This window comes from Stenella coeruleoalba (assembly GCF_951394435.1).
Source record: "Stenella coeruleoalba genome assembly, chromosome: 3".
NCBI lineage: Eukaryota > Metazoa > Chordata > Mammalia > Artiodactyla > Delphinidae > Stenella > Stenella coeruleoalba.
Window position 1 is genome coordinate 31,659,099 of NC_137148.1, and position 11,689 is coordinate 31,670,787.

Below are 11,689 nucleotides of genomic sequence, written 5' to 3' on the forward strand. Positions count from 1 at the left end.
TCCCTTTCATCACTTTAAATATGTCATGCCACTCCCTTCTGGCTTGTAGAGTTTCTGCTGAGAAATCAGCTGTTAACCTTATGCGAGTTCCCTAGTATGTTATTTGTTGTTTTTCCCTTGCTGCTTTCAATAATTTTTCTTTGTCTTTAATTTTTGCCAATTTGATTACTATGTGTCTCGGCATGTTGCTCCTTGGGTTTATCCTATATGGGACTCTCTGCCCTTCCTGGATTTGTGTGGCTGTTTCCTTTCCTATGTTAGGGAAGTTTTCGACTATAATCTCTTCCAATATTTTCTCCGGTCTTTTCTCTTTCTCTTCTCCCTCTGGGACCTCTATAATTCGAATGTTGTTGTGCTTAATGTTGTCGCAGAGGTCTGTTAGGCTGTCTTCATTTCTTTTCATTCTTGTTCCTTTATTCTGTTCTGCAGCAGTGAAGTCCACCATTCTGTCTTCCAGGTCACTTATCTGTTCTTCTGCCTCATTTATTCTGCCACTGATTTCTTCTAGTGTATTTTTCATTTCAGTTATTGTATTGTTCATCTGTTTGTTTTTTCTTTAATTCTTCTAGGTCTTTGTTAAACATTTCTTGCACCTTCTCGATCTTTGCCGCCATTCTTTTTCCGAGGTCCTGGATCATCTTCACTATCGTTGTTCTGAATTCTTTTTCTGGAAGGTTGCCTATATCCACTTCATTTAGTTGTTTTTCTGGGGTTTTATCTTGTTCCTTCATCTGGTACATAGCCCTCTGTCTTTTCATCTCGTCTATCTTTCTGTGAATGTGGTTTTAGTTTCACAGGGCTGCAGGACTATAGTTCTTCTTGCTTCTGCTCTGACAAAATATTTTGATGCTACATATCCACTGAGATATTTCACAGATTTCTCAAAAAACTCCACATGTGCAAAATAAACTCACCTTCTCTTCCAAACCTGCCCCTTGACAAGCCCATCTCCATTCATGGCACCAGTCTCTCCTGGGTCACACTCAACTACTCCTCCTTCTCACCCTTCCCACCTACTCACCAGTTCTACCTCCAAAACACACCTTGACTCTGCCCTAGAACCTACCCCTACTTCCATTCCCACTGCTCTGGCAGGCCCTCATCAGCATCTCTGGCATAGGTCGTTCACATCAGTACTTAATTAATGCCATGGCCTCTGGCAGGGGCCTCCCACAGTCCATCTCTCACATGACTCACCTGGCTCTGAGCAGCATCTCCATCTAAGTCTCATCATTCATCCAAACTCCAGGCCAAATGTCTGGAGGCTGAAAGTTTGTGCCCTCTGACCAACATCTTTAGCTCAAGCGGCTACTTCATCACTCCCACTTCACCTACTCGCTGTTTTATAACCACCCACACTTAGGATCTCTCAAACTTTTAGCAACATAAGGGAAAGGCATCAGTAGATCTGTGTTTGATAGCTTTAAACACATTGAATGCTTTCTCACCATTTGAGTTTAATCAAAAGCTTTAAGAAAAGGGCATGATGGATTGAGCATGGAAAGAGCAGAGTCATTACTGCTGCACGTGTCACTATTGGGAAATAATGCCTCAACATTATTAGGAAAGTAAAGACAAACTTCCAAGGCCGGGCCTGGCTAGGGCCTTGTTGGGGCTTCTTCCCCTTGGTCTGCACTTCTGCCAGGTTGCTCCCTGGTCTCCGGATTCCCAAGCCTCCATGACACAAGCTGGAGGCCCGCTTCTGAATCGTCGGTCTCACATGCCTGAAATTTTCCATGGCTCTCCCTGGCCTATGGAGAAGGTGCCAGCTGTCAGCATGGCATGAGGCTCTCTGCTGTTCCAAGCCACCTAACGTCAGTCCCACCTACCTTTGCCCTCTGACCCACACTGGCCCTGTGCTCGAGTCCCAACAAACACGGCAGGCTCTGCTGTCCTCTGTGTCACTGCACACCTTACCCTCTACCCAGAATGTCCTTCCCACCCCATTCCTCCCTGTCCATTTAGCAAACACCAACTCGCCCTTCAAAACTCAGCTCACATCAGCTCAAGGTTGCTCCAGATCCAACCTTCCTCTGTGTCTTTCCTTATTGGTCCCCCAAACTGAGACAAATTTCAGTTGCCATTCATCTAGACTATCAGTGTTGTCTATCTTGTAGCAGAATTAAGAGGTAAAATATTCCTTATGTTTTTATCAGAAGCATAAAGACAAAAGGCAGATCAGACCCACTCAGCAATGTCTGTGACCTCTTCTGTCCCTGTAAGCATTTGAGTTTTTGATCCCAGCAATACAGCCCATGGAATGCGTGAGTACAGCAATCACAACTTTGACTATTTGTAAGTGAGCTGAAAAGTTCCAAAACAGCGTCACCTGTACTTTTATTGAAGCTTGCATTTGAGAAAGAGTAAGTTGGCGAAACTCTACGTCTAGACAACAGCCTAAGGTCTGCAGGTCAACACAGTTTGGTTGCTCTCCCTTTACTATTACATACTTAGTACATCTCAAGAGAGATAAAGGGTACTTCTTTGTGAAAAGAGATCCCCCCACCACCACTAAAAAAAAGAAAGCTAATTGCTGGTTCCAGCGGAGGCCAATGGAGTGGAATAGGCCATGGAAAGCAATGGTGTAGATGGAAAAAATGTGAGATAAAGAAAGAATAAAATGTTGGCTTTGCTAGTGGCTCCAACCTGTGACATGACTTCTACATTCTTTCTACACAGGAACAAGAAAAAATGATTTATGAAACTGTCTTCTTTTATTAGGCTGTATTAGGGAAATAAAATGCAAGGTCAGTATTTGTCATAAGGGTCCCGAGACACTTCTCATGAACACTGAGGGTGTACTTTATATCAAAACATTTACAGCTGCTGCCAAAACTGTCCCTACACAAGGAACACATTACAAAGTTAATGTATTCTTATATACCGTCAAATGGAAATCTTAAACTGCAGGCTTTCTGCCCTCATCTTCAGTGAGACCACGTGCTGGAATTTCTCAAATGGGGTATCGATAAATTCTATCCACCCTAAATTTATTAGTAGGAACCCACAGCAGTAATTTTACACTAGATAATCTCAAAAAGGCATATTCTTCACAGAGGATATAGAGTAGCAATTTTAATACTATTAGCCCAGGATATTCTCACAGATATATAATGCAAGTCATCACTAAATCATCAGTAAATGTCAAGGTGAAATAACCTAGTCTGCTCCTCCTGTACTTGGTAGAACAAGCAAGAGGCAATATTTGTGTTCACTGAAAAGTAACATCACAACATAGTTTCTTTTAAAATCGCAGGAGAGGAAATGAGGCCCACTTGATTGTCAGCTGCTGTAACACACCTTTTACTGAGTGGGTGTGCCTCCTGGCCCTGAAGTGCTCTGGTCACTTTCCTTGTCATGCAAGTAGTGGGGGCGTGTCTGCCCTGCCCACTGCTGCATATCTGATGCCTACCTGCTGCCTGGGGAAAAAAAGGCCCTTAATAGTTGCTGAATGAATGAATCACATTTCATTTTAACAACTCTATAAAAGGAAAAGAGATCGGACCCTGACTTTTGAGAACTTATCATACAGAACTACGGAAACCGATAACAGAAGGAAACAAGAAAAAAAAAAAGCTTTTGATTCAAAATAAAATTTCTTGGCACTGGAAAGCATTTCAGTTTTAAAGTAAATAATAACTCAACAAAATACTTCTCAGTGACCAGAAGCAATGAAATATTTTGCCAGAATGTCATAAAGTGCTTCTTACAACAGTTGATATGTTATTCTGCTTAGAAATCCTATATTAGTAGGAATATTGGCCTTAATCATAACAGAATAGTGAGGGAAAGGTAACATTTATCTAACACATACTACTCGCAGGCACGATGAGGTGGATATTATTATTCCCTTTTACAGGTAAGAAATCAGACACAGAACTTGTCCAAGTTCTGTGGGTTGCCTAACCAGTAAGTGAAAAAAGGAAGCTGCTCTCATTCTCTTTACTACATAATATGCTCCTTATGTTGGAAATTCAGGAAAATAAAAATAGTAGTCACCTGTAATTTCAGCACAAGGAGATATTCTCACCTAACATCTGGTGTATAGTCTTCCCGGCATTTTCCTACGTAACAGGTAGAAAACTGCACACTCCTGCTCACTCGCTCGCTCTCTCTACCTCCTTCTCCAAAAACAAACAAAAAAACCTTAGATCCACTTACACGTGCTGTTTTGCAATCTGCTTTTTCACTTTACAAATTTTGAGTATCTTTCCAAATCAATAAATACTTCTTACCTCACTGTCAATGAAGAAAGGGTTTTTCATTACAAGTATTGATATATACCACAATTTATGTAATCCATCTCCCTATTATTGAGCATTTAAGTTGTTTCTAGCTTATAACTATCATAAAGAAAGCTACAAGAATCATTTTTGCAAACTAAGGGTTGGGTTTTTGGTGTACTTTTTGTGGAGGTCACCAGAATCTGGAGATGAGTTTCCAAGCTTGGGGGAGCACCCCACCCCTCGCAATTTGAGACACCCCACTATGTGGACTTCCCGCCAAGTGAAGAATCACTGTGCGGGGAGAAAGCTACTGACAGGAATACGGTGCCCACAGGCACCGCGTAGGCGAGAACCACTGCTATAGACTGGTCTCTGTGCACACACTTTATTTTTTTTTCCTTAGTTTAAATTCCTAGTGGTGGAAATGCCTGACTAAGGGACATGGCACATTTTTGAGGCTTTCGGTGAGTAATAAACAAAATTGCCCTCCTGGAAAGTTATAACAATTGAAACACCCACCAGCAGCATTGGAAAGTGACAATCCCCAAAAACCTAATGGTTAGCTAGATTTGTTTGTAACCAACCAAATCCCTATATGGCTCTAAGTTTTAAAAATAGTGAAACTATTGATAAAACATATCTAGAAAAATAGCAAACAATTCAGACAACAAATGCTAAATTTTAAAGTACATATGTTTTCAAATACAAAATATAAAACTTAAATAACACGGATCCCAGCAGACTGAACAGAATGAATATTACAAGATCTAGTGACACCAGGCTCTGAAAATTGCCAAGCTGGTAAGTAAAACACATCTTCATTTGCCCATCTGGCTAATACTAGGCTTGATAGTTTGGGCTTTAATAGCAACATGCTCTATTGTTTAACAAGAAAAGAAACTCGTGAAATCATGTATTCTTTCAAATTTTATAAGTATTATCTTACAGCTAATGTGCAATCTTAAGTACTCAAAATTCTCTTATGTATTCATTTATTCAACAAATATCTGGGCTGGGCACTGTTCTATGGAGACACAGCAGTGAACCCCACAAATTTCCTGCTGTTCCAGAGGGGAGCTCAGAACCCTGCAGTTAGGAATCAGCAAATCGTGGTTACAAACACCAGTCTGGAACTACTGGATTCTTAGGCAAATTAGAACACCTGTGGGGCTTGGTTTATCAGCAAACTTAAAGTTGACCAGATGATCCAAGGCCCCTTCTGCCCCTTAAATTCTATACCTTCTCTGGTTTTGTCTGAATGCTTAAGCTCCTATTACTCGTAAATGCTTTGCATTTTAAGTTATATACAGGACTATATATAGTCCTTCCTTAGAAATCAGAATGAAGCTCTCAGCCCCCTCCTCCCAAATTTTACATCTACAGTAAAACTCTGGTGATCCCGGTAACTTCAAGGAATGATACAGGATAAGGTTCGTGTTAGATGAAGACTTATGCTCCCAATTTTAACTGCGTGTTTGAAAAGGATCCTAAGATGTTCTTGCCTCCTTCGCTTTTGAACTGCACTATAAATACTACAGCATGAAACATGAAACAGGACCCACTGGTGTGGCGGCAGGTCTCCAAGCCTGGGACTGGGAAGGCTGGCACCCAGCTTTAAGGTGGCACGCTGGCAGCTGCAGCACTAAGTCGTGATGGTGGAGTCTCACCTCTCTCCAGCTTACCCTCATCCCCAAGTCAAAGGCACATTCTGTCTACAGAATGTCTACAATTCACTGCCCCACCAGCATTTTCAATATGAGAAATGGGAAGCATTACTTCTGCCACCCCTTGTTATTTTCCACCCCATGCTCCCACCACCGCTGTTTCAACTGTCCTCCCATCCAGCGTTTCCTTGGAGAAGGCTGCTCCTGCAAGCAGTGAGAAGAAGGCAAGGGGCCTCAGTATCCCAAGTCACCCTTAGGGAAGAGCCACACACTTTATGGGAGTATTAGCGCCTTCTTGTGGTCTTCCAGGATACTGCCACTTAATAATACAGATACAGATTCTCAGCTACCGGCACGTACTGATTCCAAGTCTTCCTCTGTACCTGCCCTACAAACCAGAAGAATGGGTAGAGGCAAGATTTTCTCACCTCTCTGCAAAAGTACGTGAAAAATTCACCCACCAGAAGGTTTTCTTCAACTTCCAACATAAACGCATAAAACAGTATTTGATAAGCACAACCTTTGCTCACACGAGCAGCAGCAGCAGCAGCAAGGACTGGTGAGGAATGTGTATGTGTCGTAAACTTTAGGCAATGTAAGACAAATCTGGACCTGCTGCATCTCTATGGTTCACAAAGGAAAGGTACAGGTAGTAGTAAAAGTACTTTAACTCAAGCATCTAAGCCTCAATGTACCAGTGACCTATAAAACAGATGCTTGTGGGCTTCCGCAATTTGCCTGAAGACCTTTCACTGCAAGGAGAGTGACGAAGAACAAAGGTAACTTGATTTAAGATTTTGAAGTCACAGAATCCATCCTTTACATAGCATGTGCACAGAGCTTAAGAGAGAATGCTGGAAGATAAAATTATCTTATATGGGAACAACTTATTGGGTTCAGGTATCAACCAATTAGGATAGGAAATAAAAAATCAACCCCCCCCATTCTGCAAGATCACAACTCCTGATATGGAACAGGACCTCAAAAGTCACAGTTCAGAAGAAAACAACAGATTCTAATTAGGCATCTACAACAATTGCTTGGCACAAAACTCATTTCCCAAGCTTTCAGTTAATATAAAGGAACATATATTCAGAATGACAAACAGATTAGAAGTTGGGAAGAGGAAATACCACAGTTCCTGATACTCCCTAAAATAGAACACACACACATTCTTCCTGTGAGAATAAAAGTACCTGCATAAAATACATACATTTTATGTGCTCATTAGTCTGTCATCTGCCCAAAAGGATTCAAACATTCACTATGCCAAAAAAGGTATCTCTGAAATTTTTACCCTTAGGCAAATGGCTAATCTACTAAAATCAAAGATGGAACTTTTAACTAAATTACTCAGAAATCACTATAATGTCCTGGAAAATTAGGCATGCTTTTAAGGCTTCATACTCTAATTTCAGGGAATAGAAATCAAATGCAACTGACTTAAAGCAACAATTTGAGAGGATGTGTTAACAGTAGACCAGATTTGGTAACGTCAAGGGCCAGAGTCAAGAGGGAAAACTCAACTAGAAGACTCCCAAATCTAGGTATTTTGACCAAAACCAGGCAAGATTATTTCTTAAACTCTCTAATTATTCATTAATTCTATAAATATTCACAGCCCATTCTGACCAAGGCTGTTCCTGGCACGGGGGAAGCAATGAGGAACAAGCAGATCAGTGCCTGCCCTCCTGGAGCTTCCAGCAGGTGGAGGAACTCCACCACCCAAGGTCTCCTTCCCACTTCTATAAATGTTCCTTGACATATGCAAATACCCAGGACACTAATCCCAGTGACTTCTCTCTCCTGCCAGCCACTTTTTCATCATAAATTCCAGCCACACAGGCAGCCCTCTGTTCCTCTGGCGTGCAAGGCTCAGCCCCACTGCAGGGCCTTTGCATGTGCTGTTCCCTCTGCCTGAAGTCACCATTCTCCAAAAACACACTCAACTCTCAGTTCAAATCTCTCCACCTCAGAGAGGCTTCCAGGGCCACTCAGTCTAAAACAGCAGCCCCTACCCTGCCCCTGTTTGCCACAGCAAACCTATTTTACCACTTTTCCAGCACTTATCACTCTCTAATGTTATTGCCTTTATTGCTTCTCTGCTTTTTATCCACCTCCCTCACTAAGATGTGAACTCATTAGAAGGGGATCTGTCTGTCCTGTGCACTGCTATATTCTTAGTTGCTAGAAAGTTGCCTGGAATATAACAGATGCAATATTAGCAGTTTTGTAGCACAACGACAGGTACTGAATAACAAAGGAAAAAGAAAACACCTTAAATGTGAAAAGGTTTGTTTGGTCAGTTAAAAAAAAAAGGATTATTACAGTTTCTTACATTAGTCCTAAAATCATTCTCAGAAATAAGCATAATGGAAATATAAAGCTTAACATTGGCTAATATTCAAATTATATACTGTATTTGGCTCAAGTGCTAGCTAGCATTAGTCTTCTACAATTTACTCTGTTTTAAAAGCACTCTTAAGAGACCTCAAATTTTAATTTAAAAGGGCCAAATATTTTCTAAAAGCATAGTCCCTCTTAAAAGTTATGAATAACCTTCTCCCAAAGTGTACAATTTATAACCATACTATAGCAACATTAAAATATGAGATACTGGTGATAATCTACAGAAGGCAGGGATGTTAGTGCCTAATGGCAAACAAGTTTTACAACTGATAAACTGCCTTTATCTTCAACTTAATCAAAGTTACAAGCCTTTTCTCCATGTTCAAAATATTCAAACTCTTAAGAATTTTTCTTACAGATTATTCTTTTTTTTTTTTTTTGCGGTACGCGGGCCCCTCACTGTTGTGGACTCTCCCATTGCGGAGCACAGGCTCCGGACGCGCAGGCTCAGCAGCCGTGGCGCATGGGCCCAGCCACTCCGCGGCACGTGGGATCTTCCCGGACCGGGGCACGAACCCGTGTCCCCTGCATCGGCAGGCGGACTCTCAACCACTGAGCCACCAGGAAGCCCTCTTACAGATTATTCTTAACAACTTACGTCTATTCTTTTATTTCTTTTCTTGAAACAAAGAGCTAAGGTGTTAATCAAGGAGTATGACCTTAGTAACTGGCCTTGATGTCTCATGCTTCACCACAAAGACACCAAAGATCCTTATGGACTGCTTTGAAATTATATAAAAGGAAAGGGTGTACACTGGAGAGAAGGGGCATATATTTCCTGGACATGATGCAAAGAAGTAAGTTACTACTGCCTTTGGGCCTTTGGGAATAATTGAAATCCACTTAAAAACCTCAAAAACTAATGTTTTACAATAATTCTACAGCAAAATAGTAGAAACAACCTACCGCAATGAAGAAGAGGTTAAATAAATTACGTTTCATCCTTAATGGAGTACTCAGCAGCTGTTAGAGAATGAGACATCTCTTAGGTACTGATGTAGAGACTGCCAAGATTTAGTACTCCGCAGGGAGGGGAGGGCAGGGAGCTGGTGCAGAACAGAGTATACAATGCATCCTCATTTGTGGAAGCACAAATAAAAAGAACACATACAAAATGTTTATACTAGCATAGGCTTTATCTGGAAAGATATACACAGGAGTTAGTAACCCTGGGTCCTGGGGAGAACAGGGTGCAATGAGGCCTGGAGGTGGGGAGAGAGGTATACTTTCCACTCTATAGCTTTTTATACATACTGAATCTTCTACAGTGTGCACAGGTTGCCTATCCCACAAATTAATATGATAAATCTTGATGTCATAATAATTTATACTATTGCCAACATATTGTTCAGTGAGGACCATCAATAAGCAAAAGCTTTCAAAAATCACAAAAGTTTGTTCTCTTCAACAGCGAAGTTCCTGATCCTTATTTCCCAGGAAAGAATCCCAGTCTCCACTAACTAGAGAGGAGCACTTGTGATCTCACCTATTACAAAGCAAATAAGCCTCTGTTCAACCCTTGGAAGGGAAATCTAAATCGAGCTTGTACCTACCTAATGAAGCCTCCAAATCAACAGTTTCCCCTTGGCTCTAAAACAGAAAGTCAACGTAAAAAACAAATAAGAGCACAGTGTTTTTAAAAACACACGCTATACTTAGGTTTCCTTTCCCCTGCCAGGCTTAGACGAGGAACCCTCCGATACTAGTGAAATGTGAGTTCAGAGCTGTGGCAAAATCAGCATTTAAGGGAAGGGGCAAGCATCATTTGCACTAAACGAACGCTTTAATTTTTCTCTTCTGGGGAGGGGAATTTGCTTTAAATTTAACTTAAGAATCATTTGGGGACCCCTGACTAAATGATACTTTTAAGTCACTTAATTTTACTCCAAGCAAATTTTTTTTTAAAGACAAATCTGAAACTGAAAACGAACAAATCAGAAGGCAAACTTTAAACTGAAACCTTTCTGTTGAAAAATGTATCTTAAAAGAACACATTAAAAAAATGCAAAAAAATTCATTTCCATACAAACACCATTCGGTATCAGTATATACGCTGTATCAATATTTGACTGCAATAACACACCCATACAAAAAGGAGCACACAGGTACCCAACCGCAAATAAAACACCTCATATATTTCTGGTAGCCAAAGGTGGGGACGCGGACGGTGGAGGCCAGAATCATGTTATTCAAGGCGTAAATTCACAGCATTTGAAGCACAGAGTTTTCTGTCAGACACAACTCAGGATTCCAGCTCTGTCTTTTGAAATGACGCATTAAAAGTGTCATCCTTTACGAAGCCTAACTTTGATCGCCAACTCTTTAACTGGTTTTCATCAGTATAGCGCCTTCGGATACAAGCACATAAAATACAGGTGAATCAAATACACCATGAATACGGAAGGGACAGAGACTAGTTTAATGAAAAGTTGAGGCACGGGGTCACGAAATCACTTGGTTGATTACATCCCTTAACAAAAATAAAAATTCAAGCTCCTTCCCATCCCCCAGGTAGCCTGTGGCCTCAGAACTCGCTGCCCTACGTGGGGTAGAAGTTCGCAGCCGGGGAGTCGGCGTCCTCTGGGAGCCGAGGGTGGCCCAAGGGTGCTTGGAGAGCGGCGCGACCTGGCGCGCCCCACCCCCCGCTCCCGGTCACTCCTCTCGGACGCTCCCCGACACCCGGGCCGAAGCCGGCCGGAGCGCTGCCCCCCGCCCCCCGCGGGCCGCCGGGCGCTCGCAGCGACGCGCCCACGGGACTGGGCTCCAGGCTCCGCGGCTCCCACTCCCCGCGCCTTGCGCCGCGCCCACCCGCTCCCCGTACTCACAAGCCGCTCCCGCGCCGCTATCTCGCCATCCCCGGCCGTCAGCTTGGCCGCCTCGGCCGCCGCCCGGGGGCTGCCAGGAGTCCGCAGTCGCGCGGGGTCTGGAGGCGTAGAGGAGGGGCGCCGGGCACAACCCGCCGCCTCCGCCGCCGCCGTCTTGCCTCCCCGGTCCCAGCGCTGGGCTGCACCAGGCGGCCACGGGCGAGGGTCGGCCCGCTGCCCTCCGCGAGCCCCGGGAGCCGCCGCCGCCGCCAGAGCCGCGCGGAGGCAACAGTAACGGCCACGGCCAGTGGCGAGACGCTCCAGCGGGGACTGCGGCGCGCGGGGGCGGTGCCTGCACGCCGCTCGGCGGGGGGCGCTGCTGCCCCGGCCCCGCCCCCGGCCCCGGCCCCGCCCCGCCGCCCGCGCGCCCCCGCCGGAAGCCTTCCGCGCGCCCCCGCCACCGCCCCCCGCGGCGGGGCCGCGCGCGTCCGGCGCTCGCCGCGGGGCCGCCCCTGGGAGTAGGAGGGGAGCGGCCGCGCGCGGGGGCCGAGCGCCGAGGGAGGTGCTTCCGCGGAGAGTCCAGTCG

General features: G+C 44.0%; 1 protein-coding gene across 2 annotated transcripts in view; it reads right to left on the minus strand.

Annotated features, from left to right (window-relative positions):
- Nucleotides 1–11,457, minus strand: part of LIFR (LIF receptor subunit alpha) — an 81,563-nt gene extending 70,106 nt beyond the window's left edge. Inside the window, exons 1-3 of one of the 2 annotated variants that reach the window (XM_079915674.1) lie at nt 11,125–11,457; nt 10,428–10,647; nt 9,853–9,889 (exon numbers count right to left, since the gene is read on the minus strand). The gene's annotated coding sequence lies outside the window, so the exon portion shown is untranslated. The remainder of the gene's footprint in view (nt 1–9,852; nt 9,890–10,427; nt 10,648–11,124) is intronic. The other variant, XM_079915673.1, reaches the window with a different exon arrangement.
- Nucleotides 11,458–11,689: the final 232 nt, after the last annotated feature.